The sequence below is a fragment of the Amphiura filiformis genome, chromosome 10 (genome assembly GCF_039555335.1).
Source record: "Amphiura filiformis chromosome 10, Afil_fr2py, whole genome shotgun sequence".
NCBI classification, from domain to species: Eukaryota; Metazoa; Echinodermata; class Ophiuroidea; order Amphilepidida; family Amphiuridae; genus Amphiura; species Amphiura filiformis.
The window spans coordinates 58,144,507-58,169,154 of NC_092637.1; the positions used below are offsets into that span (position 1 = coordinate 58,144,507).

Below are 24,648 nucleotides of genomic sequence, written 5' to 3' on the forward strand. Positions count from 1 at the left end.
TTTTGAAAATTGGTAAACTTTCTGGCAACACTGGCTTTACAGGACAAATAGCCCCAGAGTTTTTTCACCAGATTTGGAAGGGGCAATGTCTGCTCAAGTACCACCAAAGAGAAAATAATTCTGAGTGCTCAAGCAAAATTAGTTTTTTGACTTCAAAGATAGGGTAAAAATGTCATTTTTTCAAAAGTGCTAAAGTGTCAATGTTGCCCATCCCTAAAATTGCACATGGGGTAATATTATTGAAATATTTTTTGCCTCTGGGAAAAGTGCAAAGATGGTACTTTATGGTGATAAGGTTACTTTTTTGATGTGACCTCAAATTTTAAGTCAAGAGCAATTCAGAAAAGTGTATATTTTCTCTTATTTTCACCCCAAAATAAGCAAAAACCGCTAAAATCATAAAATCTGCCGTTGCTATGGCAACAAGCTCCGGAGGAATTTTTGATGTGACTTTTTGTAACCTACTACCAAAGCCCTTTTGCCTCATGCAATAAAATTTTTTTGACCGTGAGCAGACACATGTGGTTTTTACCTGGAATCCCAATTAAGTATTGACACAATATTTGGCAAAAATGTTTGCAAAAATAGTTTACAATAACATTTTTTGAAAACATTTCAAAATATTGTTGTAGTGTATTTTCATACAAAACGTTTTAAAACGTTATCATGACATTTATATAACCCGAATTTTTAATGTTATTAAAACGTTTTTACCTAAACCAAAAGCCAAAATATAACTTATTTAAAACGTTTTTAAAACGTTTTTGTGTTTGCTGGGAAGGAATATGAAAAGCTTGCAATCATTTGAAAATTAAGTAATTTATTAAAGGATTGTAAACCTAAATTTCAAAACGGAAATTAATCTATACGGGTCGATTTTAAGTCATGATTTACCACCAAATATATTTGTACAATGCCACGATAAACCAAAATTCTTGATCAAAGATCAACGCCCTTCTTTCTTACATTTTGTTGTTGGTGTTGTTTGTTTTGTTTGTTTGTGTGATTTTTGTTTTTGTTTTGTGCATAGTGTTTCGATGTTTGCTACTTGGTTGCCTGGATAAAGTATAATTTGAATTCGATTGCATAAAATAGCCATTCGGTCAAAGCATTAATCCATAATTCTATTTTGGTTCCTCTCGGTATAAACAAAGCTATAATATTTCTCTAAATGTTTCACATTACTGATACCAGAACAAATTATTTTATTATAATTTTATAGAATATTTCCCAAATGTGATAAGTTCATATTGCACCAATTTCAACGGTTTTAATTAACGAATCGTTAATTTGCAGAAACAATGCGCAAAAAAAATAAATATCCATTACCCATAAGATGTTTGATCTAAAAGAAGTTTTGTTGTGGAAACATGTTTTGAAAGGAAGCACTTCTTAAGTCTTATTAAATCAGTTTAAGAATGACCTATATAATATAAACCATTAAGTAAATTGAACTCTCCGTCCACAAGTATTTCATTGATAGAAATATTTATTTATCTTAGACCATCTAGTAAATAAACCGTTCTAGGCTTTCAATATTCCATCATAGCCAATATGACATAATCGAGTTATGGGACCACAGTGGGGAGTAACCATACTGACCTTTTCCATGTAATTGGATCGTATCTGATAAGGCAAAGCCAAATGAGACAACGTGGAGGAAACGCAATCTGACATACTCGTCCAGACAATTTTTCAAATCATTTGTATTTTACTATTTTCAGCAGCGTAAAGTGTCCATATTTAAGGCATTTTTTAGCGATTGTTTGGATTACACTTTTGTACTCTGTACTTTGTAGCATTAACAGAAATACGGCATGAAAAGATAGAACGTTGTTGCTGTCCGACTTGTTACTCATTTAGCTTACTCACATTCTATTTATTCACATAGTTATTGCTGGTATCCTGAAGAAGATATCTAGACCACTTATTGGCAGAGCTATTTTTGGTTTCTTGAAAATATCTTCATTGGGGAAGCACAGTGCTGAGCAGCAACACATTTTTTTTCTGCCAGAGGATCTGAATTGATTTGTCACCGGTCTATATTAAGGGTAGACGCGGTATTGTTGGTCGAAGCAGCAAAAATATCGATTTTTATTATCTAAATCAATATATTATTGAAAAATATCACTTTGATGTTTTGCAAAAGTTCATTCTTCAAATCAAATACTTTGAAAACTTGCTTGATCTATTGTTGTTAATGAGTTATGTATGTTTTACAAAAGTGTTGTTGTTTCAGCCCTCTAATACAACATAACTCAAGAACCACAGGACATCAAAAGTATATCTGTGATATTTGAATTCTTCTACTCACTCGCTATGAAATGATCAATGTAATTTTTGCGAAAAACTCGTTACCATTCGCAAGATGCTGTGAACTACCAAATCGCAACACTTTAAAATAGACATGGCATCTGTGTTCTGATTGATTTGTGGCGTTTTGCAAGATTGTGATCTTTAACACAGTATCTATTGTTGTTAATTATGTTAATAAAGCCTAAAATAGAGAAGTTTTTATTTCCTTTTAATGTCCAAAGTCAGGATCGGTCGATCGGTTACGAATAACAATAATGTAAAAACAATGTTGAACAATGATGTATAAGGTTTGTCAGGCTTGTTACCTTTAATATATCAGAATTTGTGGGATACGAATTACAAACAGACAAAACATTTTGGACATTTTATACCAAATATTAAAAAGTAAAAACAAAAATCATTTTTGGGTCGGTCGGAAAAAGCCGATGCAATTTTTTAGTAAATATAATGAAACATAAAATTGACACTTCAATTCATGTTGTTTTTATCGCCTCTGTGGTCATTTGTGATGGCCGGTCATACCCTCCGGGGAAGTTGTTGGGGTAAAAATGTTATCACTAAAATGAGCGCAAAGGATGGATCTACAATTAGCTTAGGTCATTTGGGCGTAAACGCGAGAGTGCAGGAAGACCATAACTGTAATAAGCTGCATTAGCTGCTCTATTACGATAGACATTTGATATATCGTTGCCATATGTAGCTATCTGTTGCAAAAGACATTTAATAATTTCTATCTAAAAAATGAAACCTGTCAGTTATTTCAGACCTTGATGTAACCTCCAGTTCTTTTAAGTTAAAACTTGTACACTCGAAAATGATATTCGTCGAACTCACATTTCGCAACTTGAGGAAAACTTTTTAGATTTTACTGTTGAATAGATTTATAATACGATGCTATATACCTTTATAATGAAAGTTTTTTCGGCAGTAAATGTGACGTATCTTCGATTGAATTAATTAAAGATGTTCAACAAGTCTATCGTCAACTAAACTATTGTTTTTATGGATTATATCTTCGATGATACTGATGATAATGATGATGATGATGATGATGATGATGATGATGATGATGATGATGATGATGATGATGATGATGATGATGATGATGATGATGATGATGACGACGATGTCGTCACCTTCCAATTAACAAAAGTGACGTCATGAACATGATATACATCAGCGATGTCCTTTTAAAAATTCAATATGGCATAAATAACAGCAAACATAAGTGATCATTTAACACATGTCACGCCATTACATTGACGTAATTAATGGAAGCCAATGATAATAAGCAGAATAAAATGAAGTAATTATACCTATTACATGGTAGCTAGATAAGTCAAATGATGATCTGTTTGGGAAGGGTGTATTCAATCCATACTATCAGGTTGTGAAGTTGGCAATTGCATGTCTCTGTAAGGCAATGAAAATATCTTATGTTTGAGTGTCAAAATATTGAATAATTTTCCGGGACTATATATGCTTATTTTAATACGTTCTTGTTTTATTCCCGATTCTGTAATATAAGCCAGATCTGCTTTATACTTATTTTTAGCCTGGTCCCATCAGCGCCCTAGTGTGTTTCCGTATGGATCTATCGTACCAGTGAAACGAAAATAGAACAATTATTGCACTTAACTTTCAGTCTAACCACCGTCTTTCCTCTTTTTGTTGCAGTAATAACTCACCATGGTTAAAGAAGCCGGACCGACGTTTATCAAGAAACCCTCTCTCAACCAATCTGATGATGGCCGAATACTGACCTTTAGCTGTCAGATCGCCGGCGAACCACGGCCAAACTTCAAATGGATTTTAGGTGATAAAGAGATCAAGAGTGGGGGAAGATATCGCTCCAATGTAAAGAAAGCAGCTTCTGGGTATCAGGTAAGAGACTCATATCATTGGACTGTTCTAGTTGAAATCCATAAAAATATGACCTTAATCTCCTACACAGGGGGTGTGGATTTCAAATGGAGTCATCTATTTAGGTAATCCTATTTAAAATACACTCCCTGTGTGAAGATTAAAGCAAAAATGTGTGATTTGCATAAAGAATAGATTCCTATTTAAATGTTCGTTTTCACTGATAATGTATCCCCTTTTAATTTCGAGCCAAACAAATGAGGTATAACGAAGAGACTGCACGGAGCATCGCGCTCGACCTGTGCACACATAACCTGACATCCACGGGACATGTTAGCAAGCATTCGATCGGTGAACTCTGAATAAAACCGGGTATCCCCGGTTTCAATATAAAAGGTTAAATTTTATTGTTATTAAAGCACTTCAAGCTTAGTCTTTTACGTGGTATTTTAGTTCACCACTGAGCATTATAATTATGCAAAGAGTAGAAATCCGAGTAAAATTTAGGGTGTCGCTGTGAAGCAAATCATACATTATGGCTTTAAGGTCATGTCTTACATACAATGTGTATGAATATCAACTGTAGTAGACAAGCCACTTTAGTATAACGTAAACTATACCCTAATCTTGAGGCTCAGTGTAATGCAAATTTCAATTCCACTCTTCAGACGGATTTTCCGGTGACAAAAAGCTTTTAACTTTTTAACAAATCTGATTACAAATCAGTTCGGTTTATATCCATGTTTATAAATGCAGAGACTAATGTACTTAAGGTTATTAATTATTTTAAACTGTTGTGATTTGGTAGTTCACAGCATCTGACGAATGGTAGTGAGATTTGGCAAAAACTGCATTGCTCAATTCATAGCGAGCGTGTAGAAGAATTAAAATATCACATATATATTTTTATAGGTGCTGCGGTTCTTAAGTTACGTTGTAAAGAGGGCTGAAACAACAACACTTTTGTAAAATGTACATAACTCATTAACAACAATAAATTAAGCAAGTTTGCAAAGTATACGATTTTAGGATTTGAAACATCATTATTTTACACTGTTACAAAGGTTGGGTATGTTGGGTATAATTTTACCCAAGCTGGGTGTCATTATGAACAAGTCTGTTGAGTAAAATATCACGCTAATGTTGGGTAATAATAAATATTTTATATCCTCAAAGTATAAGCTTAAATATTTAATATCACCCAACAAAAGAATGGCATTTTAATAAACAATAGGATTGTTCGTAATAGGCATCTTCACGGTCGGTAAAGTATAAGTCATAATGTAATTCATAGTACAGTTCTTATTATTTACAAAATCAATTAATTGAATTTTGTATTGTGATAACATATTAATCTGTTGTAATGATATTGACCAATACAAATTTATCATTAATTCTAATTAATTAGTAAAGTGTGCAAGGAAATGTAGCTGTTTGTTTTCTGTTTGTTTGTTGTTGTTGTTGTTGTTGTTGTTGTTGTTGCTGCTGTTGTTGCTGTTGTTTTCTTTTTGTTTGTTTTTCTTTGTGTGGGGGTGTGTGTGTGTGTGTGTGTGTTTTGTTTTAATATATAACTTTTGAATATGCTCATTTTAAGCAATTGAAATCCGCAGATGCAATAGTGTAAGAAAATTAGGTATCCTCTAACGGTAGTGACAAGTGCCTTTGTACTTCGAAATAATTATTGTTCATATACATGTGTAAAGGAAATAATTTATAACACTTTAAAATGTCCATGTACATATTTAAATCAAACCATTTATTGCACATTATAACGAGGGCTTAGAGCCAGAACCACCCATGGCCATTTGTTTTCTCAATTACGTGTTACTAATTTCGGTAACAAATGGACGGTTAATTATGCCCTCCATAAGAAAATGTAAGTGACTTTGGGATATATGCATGGTCACTTGCGTCTAAGTTAAAGTGACCATGCATATACCATGTATACCCCAAAGTCACTTGCATTTATTATAGAGGGCATAGTTAACCGTCCATTTGTTGCCGAAATGAGTAACATGTAATTGAGAAAACAAATGGACATAGGTGGTTCTGGCTCTAAGCCCTCGATATTAACCTTTAGGAAAGAATGCAATCCGACAGTTAGAGTGCACCTTTTGCCAGATTATTTCTCTTTGAGATAAAAACGAACTAAAACTAGAACAAACTAATCTATCTGTTTCGCTATACGTATGAGTGTACACTGTATAATTGGCATCCTTAGACAATTGTATGTGTCCAAATCTATGCCAACATATTCACCCGCGTCCACGGTTATACAGGTTAAACTTTAATTAAAGTTAAAACTCTATCAGATCTAAAAACATGAAAAAAGAGAAAGAGAGATAATGTTGTTCAATATACATCTTTATTTTTTACATTTTGTGTAGAAATTTCTTGCTGTCCGACAGACCAAATTAGTAAAAGTTTGACAATATCGCATATGAAGGATATAAAAACATCAAAATAAAAGAATAAGTAAATAAATTTTAACAATTTATGCAAATGTCCAGACTTAAGTTGGTGATACAATAGTTGTTGTTGCTACAAAATATAGCCAACATATTTTGAATGTTGGTAGTTCCGATTCATGTTAGATATTCGGATATGGTGGGATTAGTATTATGATCTATATGATCTATATATGACTCTTTAACTTCCTATATTCCCCCTTTAACTAATAACACTCAATAAGCTATACAGGGTGTCCCTGAAAGAACTGTATCGTCGAAAACTTAATTACTTGGGTATTTTAACGCCACAACTAAACATAACTATAACTGGCGTGGTTGAGTAATAAATCAGCTATCACATACTTTTTGAATTTTGACACTTGACCACAGCGTTCTAGAAATATATAGTATTTTTCGAAACTCCCTCATTTTCAAACCTTTCCACGGATTCAAATATCAATCGATGATCTGTATTCGGAGTGCTAATCGCTGCGTATCATCAGCGCATGAGCGGGCGCATGAGGCGTCTATTGTCATTGATAGATATTTTACTCCGTGGAAAGGATTGAAAATGAGGTAGTTTTGTAAAATTCTTGTATTTCAAAAACGGAGTAGTCAATTGTCAAATTTTTTTAAAGTATGTGATAGCTGATATATTCCTCAACCACATCGCTTATTTAGTTATGTTTGATTATGCGTTAAAGTACCAAAAATAAATTCAGTTTCCGACAATACAGTTCTTTCAGGGACACCCTGTATGCGATATATTATAATGGCTTTGAAATTAAACAAGTGTGTCACCAATCTCGCATCAGTATGTGTGCCTAAACAATTTAGTCTGTAATGTATGAAGACACGGGGTTTTAAATGATTTGTTCTTCGACTTTTTTGATGTAATTGTTACGAGTCGTACTTGACTCAAGGCCAAAATCACCTTTTACCCGAACTCACACGAATGCACAACACAAATACACTGTTTGGTTAAGCTAACAAAATCTAAGTCTTTAATTGAAAGCACGTTATGATTGGTATAATATATGACAACAAATGCACATACACAATTATCAAATATAATCTTTATCTATTTTGTACTTAGCCAGCATTCTTCTTCTTGGCGATCATAAAGTTCTTGCAATGTTCTGGACGACTGATGTAATATATCCTTATTCACTTGTCCTGCGAAAATCAGCGACGTCCATTGTGCACTTGCATTTATAAATCCTTGCGTATACAATCCTTATACGAAAATGGTGTTCTCCAAACACGTTTATAACTCCTTGCGCAGTTCTCCTATACTAAACTCCTTGCGCCGTTCTCCAACACTAAACTCCTTGCGCCGTTCTCCAACACTAAACTCCTTGCGCAGTTCTCCAAATTTAACTCCTTGCGCTGCTTTCTCCAAACTTGGTGCTATTTCCACCTTTCACACAATATCTTCAGGAAGCAGGACTGCGATGCAGTTGTCCCCACTTATTTTGACAGTTGTGTTGCTCCTTTGACCAGACTTCAGCAAATCGGCAGAAGAATATATATTCCTTTCTTGGAAGAAGTACGTTCTTGGACGTATTCTAGATCTTCTCCGACAACTCTGGCAAATAGTAGTACTTTGACTACATAAATTAATTCTGGTTAGCAATTTCCTTTCTTTGAAGGAATTGGACTGTAAGCATAGCCCAGATCAACACTATCAACTGTGAAGAAATATGTTTACCTTTTCTTATATATCAGGCCCTGGGAAATCCCAAGTATTAATAGCCAAATGATTGTGGGAATTCCCCAAGCCTTAATTATAACATTAACCTTTCTCATTACCTCACTTCCTGAGGGGAAATCCCATTACATCACTTCCTGAGGGGAAATCCCATTACATCACTTTACAACCTCAGGGGGTTTCCAAATATTCCAAATTAGATATGATTCAACTTGTTTTGCTCACTTTGAGAGGGGAATTCCCCCAAAATGTCATCACTCATGTAAACAAAGATAAATCATCAAATTAAATTACTCAGGGCACATCACATAATGAAGTTCTGATGACGAATGAGTTTATTTATTTGCTTTTGCTTATAGATTTTTTTTTATTTATTTAGACATATTTCCTTCAATATTATTTCACATTTATGGTATGATTTATGAAAAATAAAGAACTTGTAAAATAAATATTTTCATCATTCCGAAATCATTCCAAAAATATTGTTACAAATAGTGTCTTTCAATTCTGACGGTCCAATGAATTCTTAGTAAACAGCTAAATTTCAAAACGAGCAGATTTTGTTTTCTACATCCATCATTTTTATCTCAAGAACCACATTTTTCTAAACATTTGAAATGCTACTATTAATTGTAAAGTATAATTTGAAAAGCTAATCCGTTGTAATTATTTCTCTTTTTGACTCATTGTTTTAAATGGTCAATTTGCAACAGTTCATTTTTATGTGAGTGTTTCTTTCATACTTTGACCAAAATCTGTTAAGCATAAAAACACTATTGCAACCACCATCTTTCAATAGATTTCTATATAAAATGTAAATCAAAATGTACAGATTAAAAAATGATCAAAAATTGACGAGTAATGATTGGATATACATATAGTACATATACATATATTGCCCAGATTACTTAGTGCAGGAGATTTCCGAAGAAATGTTTAGAAAGGCTTTATTAATCCAATCAGCATTATTGGCATGATCAGTTTTATACTGACACCTCGGATGGAGCCCATGGAAGGGAAAACATAACTCAGATTTGTCATTTCTTGTCATTGCACGGATATTTTGGGCTATTCCAGTTGAAATCCACACTACCCCTTTGGATGATTTTGGAAATAGCTTCAACAGAGGAAGTATATGCTTCAAATAGAATAGACAGTTGGGTAACGTCCATTTGGAATTCTCACTCCAGTTGTGGAAGATATAGGTAAAGCTATACTGCAGGGGGAGTATGGGTTTCAAAATGATTAACTCTAACCAATTACATTTAAAAAAACATACTCTCCATAGTAGTGTGGATTTTAAATGGAATTGCCCAAATTTGATGCCATTTACGTGGATCAGAAGTGTGCAAAATACTAACCCCATTGGCATAATAATTTACTTCACTTCGCTAATGGAAGTTCATCTGCGTTGGTATATTTAATGTTAAGGTTTAAAATTTTTGATCCAAGCATGAGAAATTATTCCTACCTGGGAATTTTCAGAAGGCTCTCCTTGTCTCATCATCACGAGTGAGACTGTAATGTGTATCACCAAGTAGTGACCTTTATTATTATAGCCTTGATCCAAGTCGGGCAGGACAGGAACAAACTTGCAGGAGTCTACGAGACTGTGGTGAAGTCTAAGTTCAAAGAGGTCATGACCTGGTGATACCTATTACAATCTAACTCTCGCTGAAAAAAGATGGCGAGTCGTCCGAAAATTCCGAGGTAGGAATAATTTCTTGTGTTTGGTTCAAAAGTTTTAAACTTGAATCATTAATTTACCTTACCTCAGAATGAATACTTGAATAACCAACACCTAAACATATTCCTGGCACAAATGTTCATGCTTATTTTTATATTAATACTTTTTATGTGTGTTAATTAATTTAATTTTGGTTTTTATTATAGGTGACACTAGACATTGAAGATGTTAATGCTGATGATGCAGGCAGCTACAAGATCGTGGCTGACAATAAATTCGGTAACACTAGCGCCACCATTGCATTGAAATTCGGAGGTAAGTGTTTTGTTACAAACAGTTGCACCGCAAAAAACAAACAAAACAAAACAACAACAAAACAAGAAAAAAATGAATAAATAAATAAGCAAATAAATAAATAAATAAATAAATAAATAAATAAATAAATAAATAAATAAATAAATAAAAACAACAAATAAAAACACTGAACATGAACATTTCCAGCATAATATACAGGTTGTCTTTCATTTATTAATTTACTCCCGGAGCTAAACAAGACTTTTTAATTTATTTAAATGTATAAACAGGACATTAATTCATTCATTTATTCATTCATTTAATTTTACTCATCAAATAACAAAAATAGAATACATACAAAAATTATAATACAAAGTGTGAGAGGAATCACAGGAAAGGCCAAGAAGAGGCCTGAAAGTCTGCGATCCCTTGTTTGGTTAATTCATCATTTGACATGGCAGCAGATTGTCATTCCAATGAAGAATGTAACAGTAAGCTACCATATCCTGATCGGAATTAATCCTAAATATATACTTTTTAAAAATAACAGAAAACAATAGTAATTTAGGAAAGGCACAACACAAATAAATAATATAAAAAGTATAAATAACCAATGTGGGCATATATAAACCAGATACAATAAGAATTAATAGTATAACTTTGCATTAAGATAGTAACTTTGCATAAGACAGCTTTCGATATTGTGAAAATTGGTTGCTTCGTTTCTTGAAATATAAGCTATTACGATGTTCAATGACAACATGTTCAATTCTTTCAACATGTCAATTCGTTTTTACTCATGGAATGAATTTAAATTATGAGGTGTGATTTTATTATTGTTTTGTTAAATAAATTATTCAAGAACTGGTGGTCAATTTGCGTGAAACAAAATATATCGAGGGCTTAAAGCCAAAACCGCATATGTCCATTTGTTTTCTCAATTACATGTTACTCATTTTGGCAACAAATGGACGGGTAATTATGCCCTCCATAATAAATGCAAGTGACTTTGGGGTATATGCATGGTCACTTCAACAATTAGTTGAACGCAAGTGACCATGCATATACCCCAAAGTCCCTTAAATTTTCTTATGGAGGGCAGAATTAACCGTCCATTTGTTACCGAAATAAGTAACATGTAATTCAGAACACAAATGGTAATAGGTGGTTTTGGCTTTAAGCCCTCGATATATTTGTTTTAATCACGCAAATTGACCACCAGTTCATAGGCCTATTTAATTTGTTTTAATTTAAAATTTTCAAAACTGTTCAAGGTTCTTTATAGAACTTGAACATTGCTGCTGTAGGCTTATACGGGACAAAAAAAAAGGTTCTAAGTTGCACCTTTTTTTTCTAAGAGTAGAGGCCTATGCCAGTTCATGGTTTTCAAGAAAGCGTATGTCATACAACGGGCAATTTACAAAAACGTGTCAAGTACCATGAGTACTGCGGTCAACATTTAAACTTTAGGATCTCGTACCTGAAAGTATGTCAGTTGCTACCGTCGCGTCAGTCAGCGGAGGGAATGAACCGAATCGATAATGACATTTTCAATTATCACGTCATTTATGTATCACGTGAATCCCAGATGTAGTGTGATTTAAGGGGGTACTACACCCCTGCCCAATTTTGTGCCTATTTTTGCATTTTTCTCACAAATTATAGCGCAATTGGTGACAAGTAAGATATGTATATTATACCAGGGGCAAGGACTACAACTACTGCACTGAAAATTTTATTTCAGCACAGACAACAGTTGTGGAGTTACAGTCAAAAATGAGGGAAAACCAATATTTGATCAAATAACTACTTGCCTTGAGTTGCTGAATTTTCAGTGCAGTAGTTGTAGTCCTTGCCCCTATAATATACATATCTTACTTGTCACCAATGCACTAAAATTTTGAGAAAAATGCAAAAATAGGCACAAAATTGGTCAGGGGTGTAGTACCCCCTTAAAGGTAGCAATACATAATTATATAAAATTTCCTATTCGTAAGCCCTACTTTGTATAAATGATCAAAAAGGCCTACTTACACATTAATTTGCTCACACATCTTAGACACTGTTCATGACAATGTATACCTCCTGAAAAAAAACGTCGCATTGATTGAGTCGTTGCATTGTACAATAGTTGCAGTGAAAAAGTAAATAAATAAAAAATAAACATATCAATGAAATAAAATAACACGCGAGTTTCTAACTCAGCACCCCTTTCGCTCTAGTAGAACTGGTGGGCCTGCTGAAGATATAGTTTTTCATCAGGCAACGCTCTTCGCTATTGGCTTGTTATTAAAAGGTGAAACTATGAACTGATCAAGCAACGTACATTACATGTATATCTATAGCGATTACCGGTACCTAATAGTAGGAAACACATTGCAACTAAAGTCTGCACAAAAAGTAACTCAGCTGTTATAAATACGCCTATAGATTCAGAACTAATAATTGTTTTCACAATATTTCAACATAAAAGAAGGGTGATTTATTTACGCGCATTTTGATACCCCATTTGTCCAATTTTGTTCAATATTGACAATACAGCAGTGTGTTGAAAGAAAAATACCCCAATTTAAAAGTTGCAGTTATTTGTATTGATTTGAAGTAAGCGCGAAGATAATGGCGGGCTTTACGTGTTTACAGTGCTGGTATTATAACCATTGATCGCTGTAAACTACAACTTTTAAATTCGGGTATTTTTCTGTAAAAGCAGTACTGTGTTGTTAATATTGAACGACATTAGACGAATGGGGTATCAAAATGCGTGTAAATAAATCATCCTTCTCGCTATGTTGAAATATTGTGTAAACAATTATTAGTTCTGAATCTATAGGCGTATTTATAACAGCTGAGTTACTTTTTGTGCAGACTTTATTTCATTGCATTCTAGGCCTATGCCAGTTTACCAATTTCATTAAAGCTTATGTCATGCAACGGCTAATTTACAAAACTTGCAAGTACTGGCGTCAACATTTTACTTTAAGGATCTCATACAGAACGTATGTTAGTTGTTGCCGCGTCGCGTCAGTCAGCGGAGTGAATGAACCGAATCGATAATGACCTTTAAAAACACGACGACGTTGATAGGCCTACGTGAATGCAGTGTGATTTGATGGAAGCAATTATACTATAACATAATAGGCCTAGGCCCTAATTTATCAATACAAATGCAAATGATTATGCATACATGGTGAGGCGTAGGCCTTCGTAAGCATTTTGCAGCCATACTATAGAGCATTCTGCACATTGAAATGAAACGAATCCATTTTAAACTTAGGCCTATGTTATGACGTCACTAACAGATTATGACAATGTTCATTGTACATTATGAGGAACAAGTCGCAATTGGGGCCTTACACTGAGCAATATTTGCAATGAAAAAGGAAATAAATAACAAATAGGCCTACACATTTCAATGACATAAAATAACAACATGCGAGTTTCTAACTATAGGCCTACACCCCTTTCACACTAGTAGAACTTATGGGCATATTGGGAATTCGCGTTGTAACACAAATTTTATGGCAAATGATTATGTGTTCGATATTTAACAGTCCTCGAAGTAAACTTTAGCCTATAAATCTAATGATATGTTGGGGCTACTTATTATGTAACTGGGAGGAAACGCCGTCCATCATTAGAAAATATTTTTGGGGAAAATGTATCACCTTAGGCCTATAGTTTTAAACATCCCCCCCTAGCAGTCAATATATTCTATATTCTATTCTATTTCATGGCATAGGCCTACTCAGCCTATGCCAGTTTACCAATTTTATGCAACGGGTAAGGTACAATTTCTTGCTGTTGTTGTTGTTGTTGTTGTTGTTGTTGTGGGTTTTTTTTATCTCATATGGACGTAATATAATAATGTCGCGTCAGTCAGCGGAGTAAGCATATACTTACACATTTTCAGTCGTTACTGTAGCAGTATGCCTATTCCTCAGTGGAATAACCCGAATCCACCTAAACCTTAAATTATGATGACGTCAAAATTATTATGACGTTCATGTGACAATGTAGTGTCCTGAAGAACAAATTGTAATTGGGAAGTCACGCTGAAAAACAGTTGCAGTGGAAATGTAAATAAATAGAAGAACCTGGCTTACACATGTCAATGAACTAAAATAACAACATGCGAGTTTCTAACTAAACACCCTCTCACTATTGCTGTGGTGGGCCTACTGAATTTAATTTTTCATCAAGCAACACTCTTCACTATAGTGACTTCAACATACGTTACCAGATTTAAACTATTTAAATGTGACATTTAATATCAATGTGATAAAACCTAATAGTAGAAAACAGCTGTAGGCTTATTAAATGGAACAATTTATAACTGTTTGAACACCTTCCTTAAGCGGACCACAGCTGTTAAAATATTAAATGTGTGATGGAACGAGCACTTTAGTAAACTACATTAATGTATGGGAAATGCGACCTACTGCTCTACGTGCTATCCATGCGCTTCAATGCGAAAATTTTTGAAATATTTTCTCAAAATATCAAGAGCTATCTTAAGAACTACTGAATCAATACTAGGCTTGTTTGTACTCATTTTAATGCATTTTTCATGCTGATTCCAAATATGGTCATGAAAATTTACATTTGTGAAATTTTTGAATTAAAAAAAAAAATTGAAACTTGTCGTCTGCAGTCGACACCCGCGTGAAGAGAGATATTCATTCGATGTGTAGGCCTATGGCTGGATTGTAACACATTGCATGATGTCATGGGCTTATTGGCAGTTCACCAATTTCAAAGCTTATGTCATGCAACGGGCAATTTACAAAACATGTTTGTATGTCAGGTACTTCGGTCAACATTTAAACTTTTCGGATCTCATACCGTGGAAGTATGTCAGTTGTTACTGTCGCGTCAGTCAGCGGAGTGAATGAACCGAATCGATAATGACATTTTAAAAACATGGTGACATAATATGAGTCCCAGATGCACGGCCAAGATTCAACGTGCTTTGACGGGTCCAACAGGAATATGTAAATATAATATGTCATAGGCCCTACTTCTGTCACATGCAAATGTGTATATAGGTCTACATGCACATTTTTTAGTGGTTACTGGCAGTCGCCATAGTGGAATGATCCGAATTATGACGTCAATATTATTTCATTTGACATCCTAAAGAGCAAGTTAGAATTATCTTTCAGGAGTGGTGCGTGAAAAATCGCAGATGTGAAACTAAATTAAACACATCACGCCAGCAAGCGCGGGTTATATTTTGGGGGTTGGTTTTGGTAAACTCAACGCTTTAATAACATCAAATGACGGATTACATTTTGTATTTTGTTCGTTTTGTATAAAACAAACTGTAGCAACATTTCTAAAATTCCAAATTATTTTGTCAACACTTAAATAACATTATGTTAGAATATTTTGCAGTAAGTTTTCAAAAATTGTTTTTGAATGTTATGAAAAGTATTATACCCTTTATATAACCCGACATTTAAACTTTTTCCGGCAACCTTTTCTAACCTTTTGCGAATAATGTCGAAAATGTTTTGTGTTTGCTTGGGGGAGGTTAATCCTTGACCCAAAAAGGGGCTAAGAGCAACAATATTGTTATATTGGTCGTTGGTCTTCTTACTTCTTTCAATTTCTTTATTTGGGCAATATAGGCATTACCGTATAGCTAACCTGGCGTGTGCATTTTGCATAAGTCTGGACCATGCATTTTCCATCGACCCAAGTGTGTGTAGGCCTATACGTAGGCCTACAACCAATGAAAACAAGCAAAATATAAATACCCTCTAACAGTACGGAGTTAATGAAGATAACTCTACAAACACCTTCCTTTATTGTAGGCCTACTACAGCTGGTAAAATGTGTCATGTAACGAGCAATTTAGTAAACACCATTTAACAATGTGTAGGAAATGTGACGATTAATACTGTATCTCCCCAGCAAACACAAAAACGTTTTAAAAACATTTTAAAGAAGTTATATTTTGGCTTTTGGTTTAGGTAAAAACGTTTTAATAACATTAAAATGTCGGGTTATATAAAGGTCATGAAAACGTTTTTAAAACGTTATTGAAAATATTTTGGGCAAACATTTTTCGCAAAATATTTTTCAACCTCAAAATAACATTCTGTTTAGAATGTTTTGTATCAAGTTTTCAAGAATGTTTTTGGAATGTTATTAAAACGTTTTTATACCCTTTATATAACCCGACATTGAAACGTTTTCTGTAAAACATTTTTGTTTGCTGAGCAGTAGATTATCAAAAATGTTTTTTAAGGTTATGAAAACGTTTTATACTCTTAATATACCCTTTATATAACCCGACATTTAAATGTTTTCTGACAACCTTTTATAACCTTTTGCGAATCATGTCGAAAACGTTTTGTGTTTGCTGGGTCATAGCAAAACATTTGCAAGTCCATTGCGTACCGGGATTGCGTATTAGGCTTATGCCAGCTCACCAATTTCAATAAAGCTTATGCCATGCAACGGTCAATTTACAAAACATGTGTGTATGTCAAGTACTTTCATGACCAGACTTTGGTCAACATTTAATTTTTTTGGCTCTCATACAAGTATATCAGTTGTTACGGTCGCGTCAGTCAGCAGAGTGAATGAATCGAATCGATAATGACATTTTAAAACATGGCGAAATAATACGAGTCCCAGATGCCTGGCCAAGATGCAACGTGCTTTGACGGGTCCAATAGGCATGTTAGAAAAATATAAATAGAATGTGTCATAGGCCCTACTTCTGTCACATGCATATGGGTATATAGGTTTATATATGCACATGTTTTAGTAGTTACTAATATGCTAACTTTCAGTCTCCTCAGTGGAATGATCTACAATATGACGTCAATATTAGTTCAGTTGACAACGCACCCCGGCAACGCACATCCAGAAGAAGTTAGAATTATCTTGCATGAGCAGATGAGTGGTGCGTGAAAATCGCAGAGGTGAAACAATAGGAAACACATCGCGCCAGCAAGCACAAAACGTTTAAAACGATTTAAACGGGCTAGATTTTGGTTGTATAAAACACACTTTTTTTGCAAATTATTTTGTCAACACTTAAATAACATTATGTTAGAATAATTTGCAAAAGCTTTTGCTAATAATGTCGAAAATGTATTGTGTTTGCGGGGGGGGGGGAGGCACGGGATAAGAGTTTTCAGTTTCTTTTTCCTCGACTCCAAAAGGCTAAAAGCAAAATTGTTAAAGTGGTCGCTCCTTCTTTGTTTCTTTCAATTTCTTTCTATTTCTTCTTCCTTTTAACGTTATGGCCAGCAGGTTTTTTAGGATATAGCTAACCATGCAGGCTTGTGCATTTTACATAGTTCTGGACCATGAATTTTCCATCGAACCGAGTGTATGTATAGGCCCAATAACAAACAAACAAAACGTCATTATAAGTAGGGAGATAGTAACCCAAAATCTTTTTATAGCTATTGCATTATAGCATACTCAAAGGTAAATATTTCAGCACCACCTAAAGAAAAACAATAGTTTTTTCCATATAAGAATAAATAAATTGAAATTTCGCACACAAGTTTCAATAGAAAAGCTACATCTTTAATTCTGTTAAATACACACATTACAGCTGATGAAGCGACAAACTTGATAGAATATTACACTTTTACAATATGGCATGGCAGGATAACCTTGCAGAACATTAAATATAATACAATAATACTTTAAATTGCTGACGATATATCTTTGGTGTCGAACCAACGTTAATCGTTAGGTCTTGTTGTCATTTTGGTTCATATATTGGTGACACGGATATCTTTATCATAATAACTGGAAAAAAAAACTGTGTTTAGATATGAAACACGTTTTTAAATTGATTTGTAAACGTGTTTGAAACCGAAACCCGAACGTCAAATTCGGGTGACATCGTGTGTTTATTTCCTAAACAAAAAGCCATCAACTTCCTAAACATATTTTATCACTAGTCCTAGGCCCCACAGAGTTTAAACACTCTTTTTGCAGCATGGTATCGGCAATTATGTTTTGCGATTATTGTATAAACACTGTAAGAAAACATTGAAAAGTAACATCATACTTTGCTGACCTATATATACATGCAATATTGCCACGGTGGTGTGCGAATATCTGAACTAAATCGTCAGGTACTAGTGTCATTTTGGTTCATTATTTGGTGACAGTTATAATAAACAATGGGGCTCTTCCAGTTGAACTCCAAACACCCCCTATGAAAGACATGACCTTAATCTCCCACACAAGGAGTATAAATTTCAAATGGAGTTACCTGAATGAGTGGCTCCAATTAAAATCTAAATCATTTCCGTATTTTGGAGATTAAGGTTGTGTCTTCCATATTGGGGTGTATGCATTTAAACTAGAATAGGTCTATAGCTCGTTGTCTTGCAACTTGGTATTATCTTAACAATATAAAAAACAATAAAATGTAATAATAAGCACTTTGTTATGATCATTCAAACACAGACCTGCATAGTTATACTATAATGTTCAAAAGAAGATTGCAGGTTGTCCAGCATGTATGCTAGTTCTGCAGGTTGCTCTTACAACCTAGAAAAACATGCCTTCTTGTTGCTTCTCTATTGCTATTCTGTTTTATCATGCTGTTAAGACTTGTTTCAAACAGAAATACAGTATTACAAAGACACGATTTACAATGAATATGCGTAAAAGAGGAATGAGGTTTAGTTATATTGAGGAAGAGATAAACAAATCTCTACTTCATAATCTTCAATTGATAATTATTATAATGATTTCGCTTTGGTCAGACTTGTTCGTTTTCAGTTAAAGCCATATTATAACATTTGCTGAGGAGGACGCCCTCACTGATTTTTTTAAATTCATTTTTTTACACGATTAAATTGTACTTTATTAAACCAATATAGCCTGCAAAAATCAAGACTCTAGGTGCTGTAGTTTTGTCAAAATCAGAGATTTTGAATAAAACGCTGATTCAGCCCTTTATTATTACGATGGAATTGTTAGTCGAACGCATACACGATGTTCATAACACATAGTATGTACGCGGCGTGCGCGACGCGTAATTTCTTTCTGCAACCATAATGGGCCGCAATATATCACTATAACCGCATAGTCCGAGGCAAGGTTCATTATTGTCAGGGTTAGGGTCTTAGGGTTAGGGTCTTATGGTTAGGGTTAGGGGTTAGGGGTTAGGGCTAGGGTTAGGGTTAGGGTTAGGGTTAGGGTTTAGGGTTAGGGGTTAGGGTTAGGGTTAGGGTTAGTTAGGGATAGGGTTAGGGTGAGGGTTAGGGTTAGGGATTAGGGTTAGGGTTAGGATTATATTCGTATTTATTATACTAGTAATAGTATATTGTGTGTATGCAGTTTATTCCGTAATCAATAAGTATCATAAACAAACACCTTTCTGGCACAACGAATCATAGCACAGTCGTGTAGGCATTAGACTATGGATACAAAGGTTGTGGGTTCGAACCCCAGGTAAACCGTTATAGAATTTTAATTCTATCGATTTCTTTTTATTTTATTAAGTAAGAGGAAATAATAATGGTAATAAACTCGTGTTATATCTAGCCTCATAGGCCTATTAATTACATGTATGTACTATGTGTTATCGCATTGCGGCCCATTATGGTTGCAGAAAGAAATAACGCGTGCGCGACGGTGATATACACAACAAAGGGTCGTACCACAACATGACCGAAGGAGTGGTACGTATTGGCGACATGTGCGCTGGTAGTAAATTCCAATTTTCTTTGCTTTGCCGTAGTTGTTCGGCTCAAAAATAAAAGGGATATATTTTACAGTAAAAGCTAACATTTTATGGCAAAGAAATGCTAATCTATTTTGTTTGAAAATGTTATAATATTGCTTTAAATACTAGGTAACCCACCAAACACAAAACGTTTTACATAAAAAGTTTAAATGTCGTGTTATTTATGTAAAAGGTATAAACGTTTTAATAACATTTTTGAAAACTTGCTGCAAATCATTCTACCATGTCTACCCAAACATATGTTATTCAAGTGTTAACAAAATATTTTGCAACAAAATGTTTGCCAAAAAATATTTTACAACAACATTTTGACAATATTTTTAAAATGTTGTTGTTGTTAAACGCTATAAAAACGTGTTCGTGATTTTTATATAACCCGACATTCAAATGTTATTGAAACGTTGAAATCAAAAACCTGTTTATAACGTTTTAAAAACATGGGGCCTATACCCTCATATTCAAGTATTAGCTTTGCTTTGTTTTCTGCTCTTGTGGCATCGACTCTGTAACATTTTTAATTGTTTTGTTTTGTTTTACTAGATGCAGATGAGGAAGAGGAAACCAAAACTGGGTAAGATACATTTTAAGAACTATAATAATATGCCGTGTTGATGAAATCATTGAATATTCATGGGCCATCACTATATAAAATTATCGGCATAAGACGTAACTCACACATCAACACACCAACATATTTATATTTTTGATATGAACATGTTTGAGTGTAAATAACTGTCATCAAAATACCCTTACGGGAAGGGGTATGAACGTTTGGACAGTATTTATTGTGGGACATTATAGCACATCAGACATATCGAATTGCATTCTAAATACGAAGAATGTCCTTCTGATATCAAATAAGTTTGATTTTTTTTTTTGAAATTCGCAATGTAATACACATTTTATGGCAAATCATTAAAAATTGATATTTTTGATATTTAACAGTACTCGAAGTAAACTTTATAAATCTGATGATTTATACTTAAAGTGTATGTAGGTGGGATGAAAAGCCGACGATCAATTGAAAATTTGACCTTTCGTATTGAAGATATAAATTTTTTTCCCAAAAACCAAAAAATTAGGGCTTTTTGGAAAAAAATCCATATCTTCAATATGAAAGGTCAAATTTTTATATAATTTTCTTATAATTTGTCATAACATTTATGATCGTGATTTTCAAAAAATGAAAATTATTTGATATCAGATATACATGCTTCGTATTCAGAATGCAATTCGATACGTCTGAGGTACTCTCATGTCCCCTAAAAAATACTGTCGAAACGCTCAAAACGCTCATTCCAGATCCCTTAAACACGTCGTAGTGTTAATCTTAAGCAACGCCTCCTATACTTTAACGTGTAAAGTACAAAATGAACACGTGTTTTATTAATTGTTATCAGTGATTTTACTAGTCATAACCAATAAAGCACAAATGAAGTGGTAAGCATTATATACAAATCAGGGTGTTTTATATTTTGTTCAGAAATACGTAAAACTTTTAAGTTTAACGTATTAAAATACGTTCCAGAATACAATTTATTGGCATTTAACAGTTTTGATAATCTAACTTTCGACTTGGATATTAAACTTATTTACATACATTTATACATTGGGCTAGTTGATATGGTCACTCAAGGTGGACATGTGTGCACAATTCATGTTAAACCCATCAGCAATCTATGGAAAATTGGATTTCACACAATTTGAACCCCATTTAGGAAATTTTGCTTTGAGCTCCAAAATCTTCCAGGTCTTTTTCATTTTAAGGGTTTGTGGTTTTCAAATCTAATGCATATACTGATGAGTTGATCGTATGTCGTTAGACAGACACCAATTATTAATTTGGCCGATTTTGCAAGTTTTTCCTATAGCATTAATTTTCTATATCTTGTGTTTTCTTCTATATCAACATCAGTGGTGTGGATGGAATTGCACCGAATTTCACCATGAAGCCCAAAATGAAGCAATCAGATGACGGCGGTAAGCTTAACATCGAAACCGAACTCTGTGCTGACCCGGAACCGGAAATCAAGTGGTACATTGGAGATAAGGTACTGAAAGATGGCGGCCGGCTTAAAATCAAGCAACGAAGAGATGGCGAGTTCTTCTTTCTGGCACTTGAGATAACTGACGTCAGTGAAGATGACGGTGGCGAGTACAAGATCATTGCTAAGAATAAGCTAGGCTCGGCTACCAATACAATCAAGCTAAATTTTGCTCGTAAGTACCAAATTTTATTGATTAAATTACCATAAAGCCAATCAACTTAATAAAAAATGATTCTTTACCGGTGCAATGGGTTTGTCCAGAAAATAAGTGCACACCCTTTATTAGAGAGGAGTAACTTTTCAATAAAAGAAATGTCTGGATTTCCAAATTTGCTTTCTGAAAACGACTGGAATTCCAGTTGCCAATGTTTCAGGAAAAGGATTGGAAATGCAATTAAATGATGAAAACTCAAATAAATGTCCAAAATGATCTCTCAAATAGGAAATATGTAAAAATATGGATTTCCAACGATCACGACTGATAAAGAAGTCCTGAAATCCGAACTCCGCTATATAGGGGTGGCATCTATTTTCTGGAATAGGCCAATTGAAACCGTAAAGAGTGTTTACTAATTACACCTGATAAAATGACACAATTATATAACGGGTAATTACATTTAAAATCCACAATACCCCTGTGGAAGATTTTGGGAATATCTTCCACAGAAGGAGTATATAGAATAGACAATATGGGTATAACTTCCATTTGAAATACTAACTCCAGTTGTGGAAGATATAGGTAAAGCCATAATACAGGGGGAGTATGGTTTTCAAAATGATTATCCATGTTAACCCTGACCAATTACATTTGAAAAACATACTCCCCCTGTAGAAGATATTTCCTAAATCTTCCACAGGGGTAGTGTGTATTTTAAATGGAATAGCCATAGACTTGAACACAATTTATTCAAAATACAAAGCAAAATCTGGTGTTCCAAAATGACGACCATCAATATGACAGTTTTTATGTTATAACTAAAATAAACTTATAGTTTGGCTTTGTATTCTTTCAACATGCTAAGAGAGTTTCTAATAATATCATACCTGCGCGATTTTTGGCACTCATATTAAGCACTGATATGGATATGAAGATACACACGAAGGAATATTACAAAGTGAAACCAATCATTTCAGAAACTTATTTCATTATAATTGTGTATTGTCAATGACTGTATCATGGTTTGTTGGGTGTTTAACAGACATAATTGCAATATATAACCGTATACGGTGAAATACGCGTAACTTAACTTAAGAAAACATTATAGTGTAATTAAATTCTTTGGCATAACAACAAAACGATTTGATCATTTTTCTTTGTCCACTAGAGATAATTAATTCATAAGCTGCACTATTAACTAATACATTGCACTATTTCTGAGATCTCAACTATATTCAATATAATACATTAATATTTACATTTACATAATATTTACAATTTTAGTGCAAACACACACATCAGGGGCATATACACATTTTAAATGGCGAAGCACGAGTCCATATTCAAAGAGCCTTTAAAATAAATGTGCTATTTTGTTGAAGTGGAAAAAAAGAGTAAGAGAGTGAAATGGCGGACAACCGCTTTTTGAGTGGAAAATTTTCACTCTAAAAGGATTGAAAAAGTAGTCTGTATACTCTCAAAAGAGTGAATATATTGCCTAAATATAATGTACTTTCTTTCATTTTAGAGTGTTTTCCACTCAAAAACGGGTTGTCCTTCGTTCAAATCCTTGAAAGAGTAGAAATTCAACTCGTTCATGGAATTAAATGAAGGACAACACGTTTTTAAAGTTGTCATTCATTTAACACATTTAAAGAGTTAAAATTCACTCTTTTAGAGTGGTTTTCAGTCTATTTAGAGTGGTTTTAAAGTTAAAAATTACATTTGACTCTTTTTCAGTGGTCTTATAAGTGAATCACTCTTTTGGGGAGTGAGGTTTTCACTCTTTTACATTTAGAGAGTAATTATACATGCTCTCTATGTCTTAAACGGACGGTAAAACTATTAGATATGTGACATTATTATTTTATGCTTTAGACGGATTATTGTTATGATAAAATGGATATGTCCTACGTCAGACGGATATACACAAATGAATATAATATATACCATATTGTAGACGGATAATATTTTCTTATGTTCTTCAAAAATAATTTTCGTAAGAAATTTATACATCACTTTAATGAAGTAACTTGCAATGGTCACTACATTTAATATTGAATATTGATATAGGCATATTAATTGAAGTCTTACTTAAGTATATAGGACGATTTGTTAACCAACACACTTTTTTGGTAAAACTGTCACCAAATACATTTGCTCAAAAATTTATTGGCCCACATAATGCATTGACTGTTTATATTTTTTTCTATTACAATCATTTAAAACATTGCTTTTTAAACATTCTTTGGCACATATATATATTTGTGTTTAGACACACATTTGTATTTTTCCAGTCAATATACATTTGTTCCCCTTGAGTTGGTGTCAGTGGAAATACAAAATAATTATATGTTAATATTACGGATATTGTAAAATACAGGGT

At 33.7% G+C, this 24,648-nt stretch overlaps 1 pseudogene; it reads left to right on the forward strand.

Moving 5' to 3' along the window:
- LOC140163065 (twitchin-like) overlaps positions 1-24,648 on the forward strand; it is a 213,033-nt pseudogene that overhangs the window by 24,930 nt on the left and 163,455 nt on the right.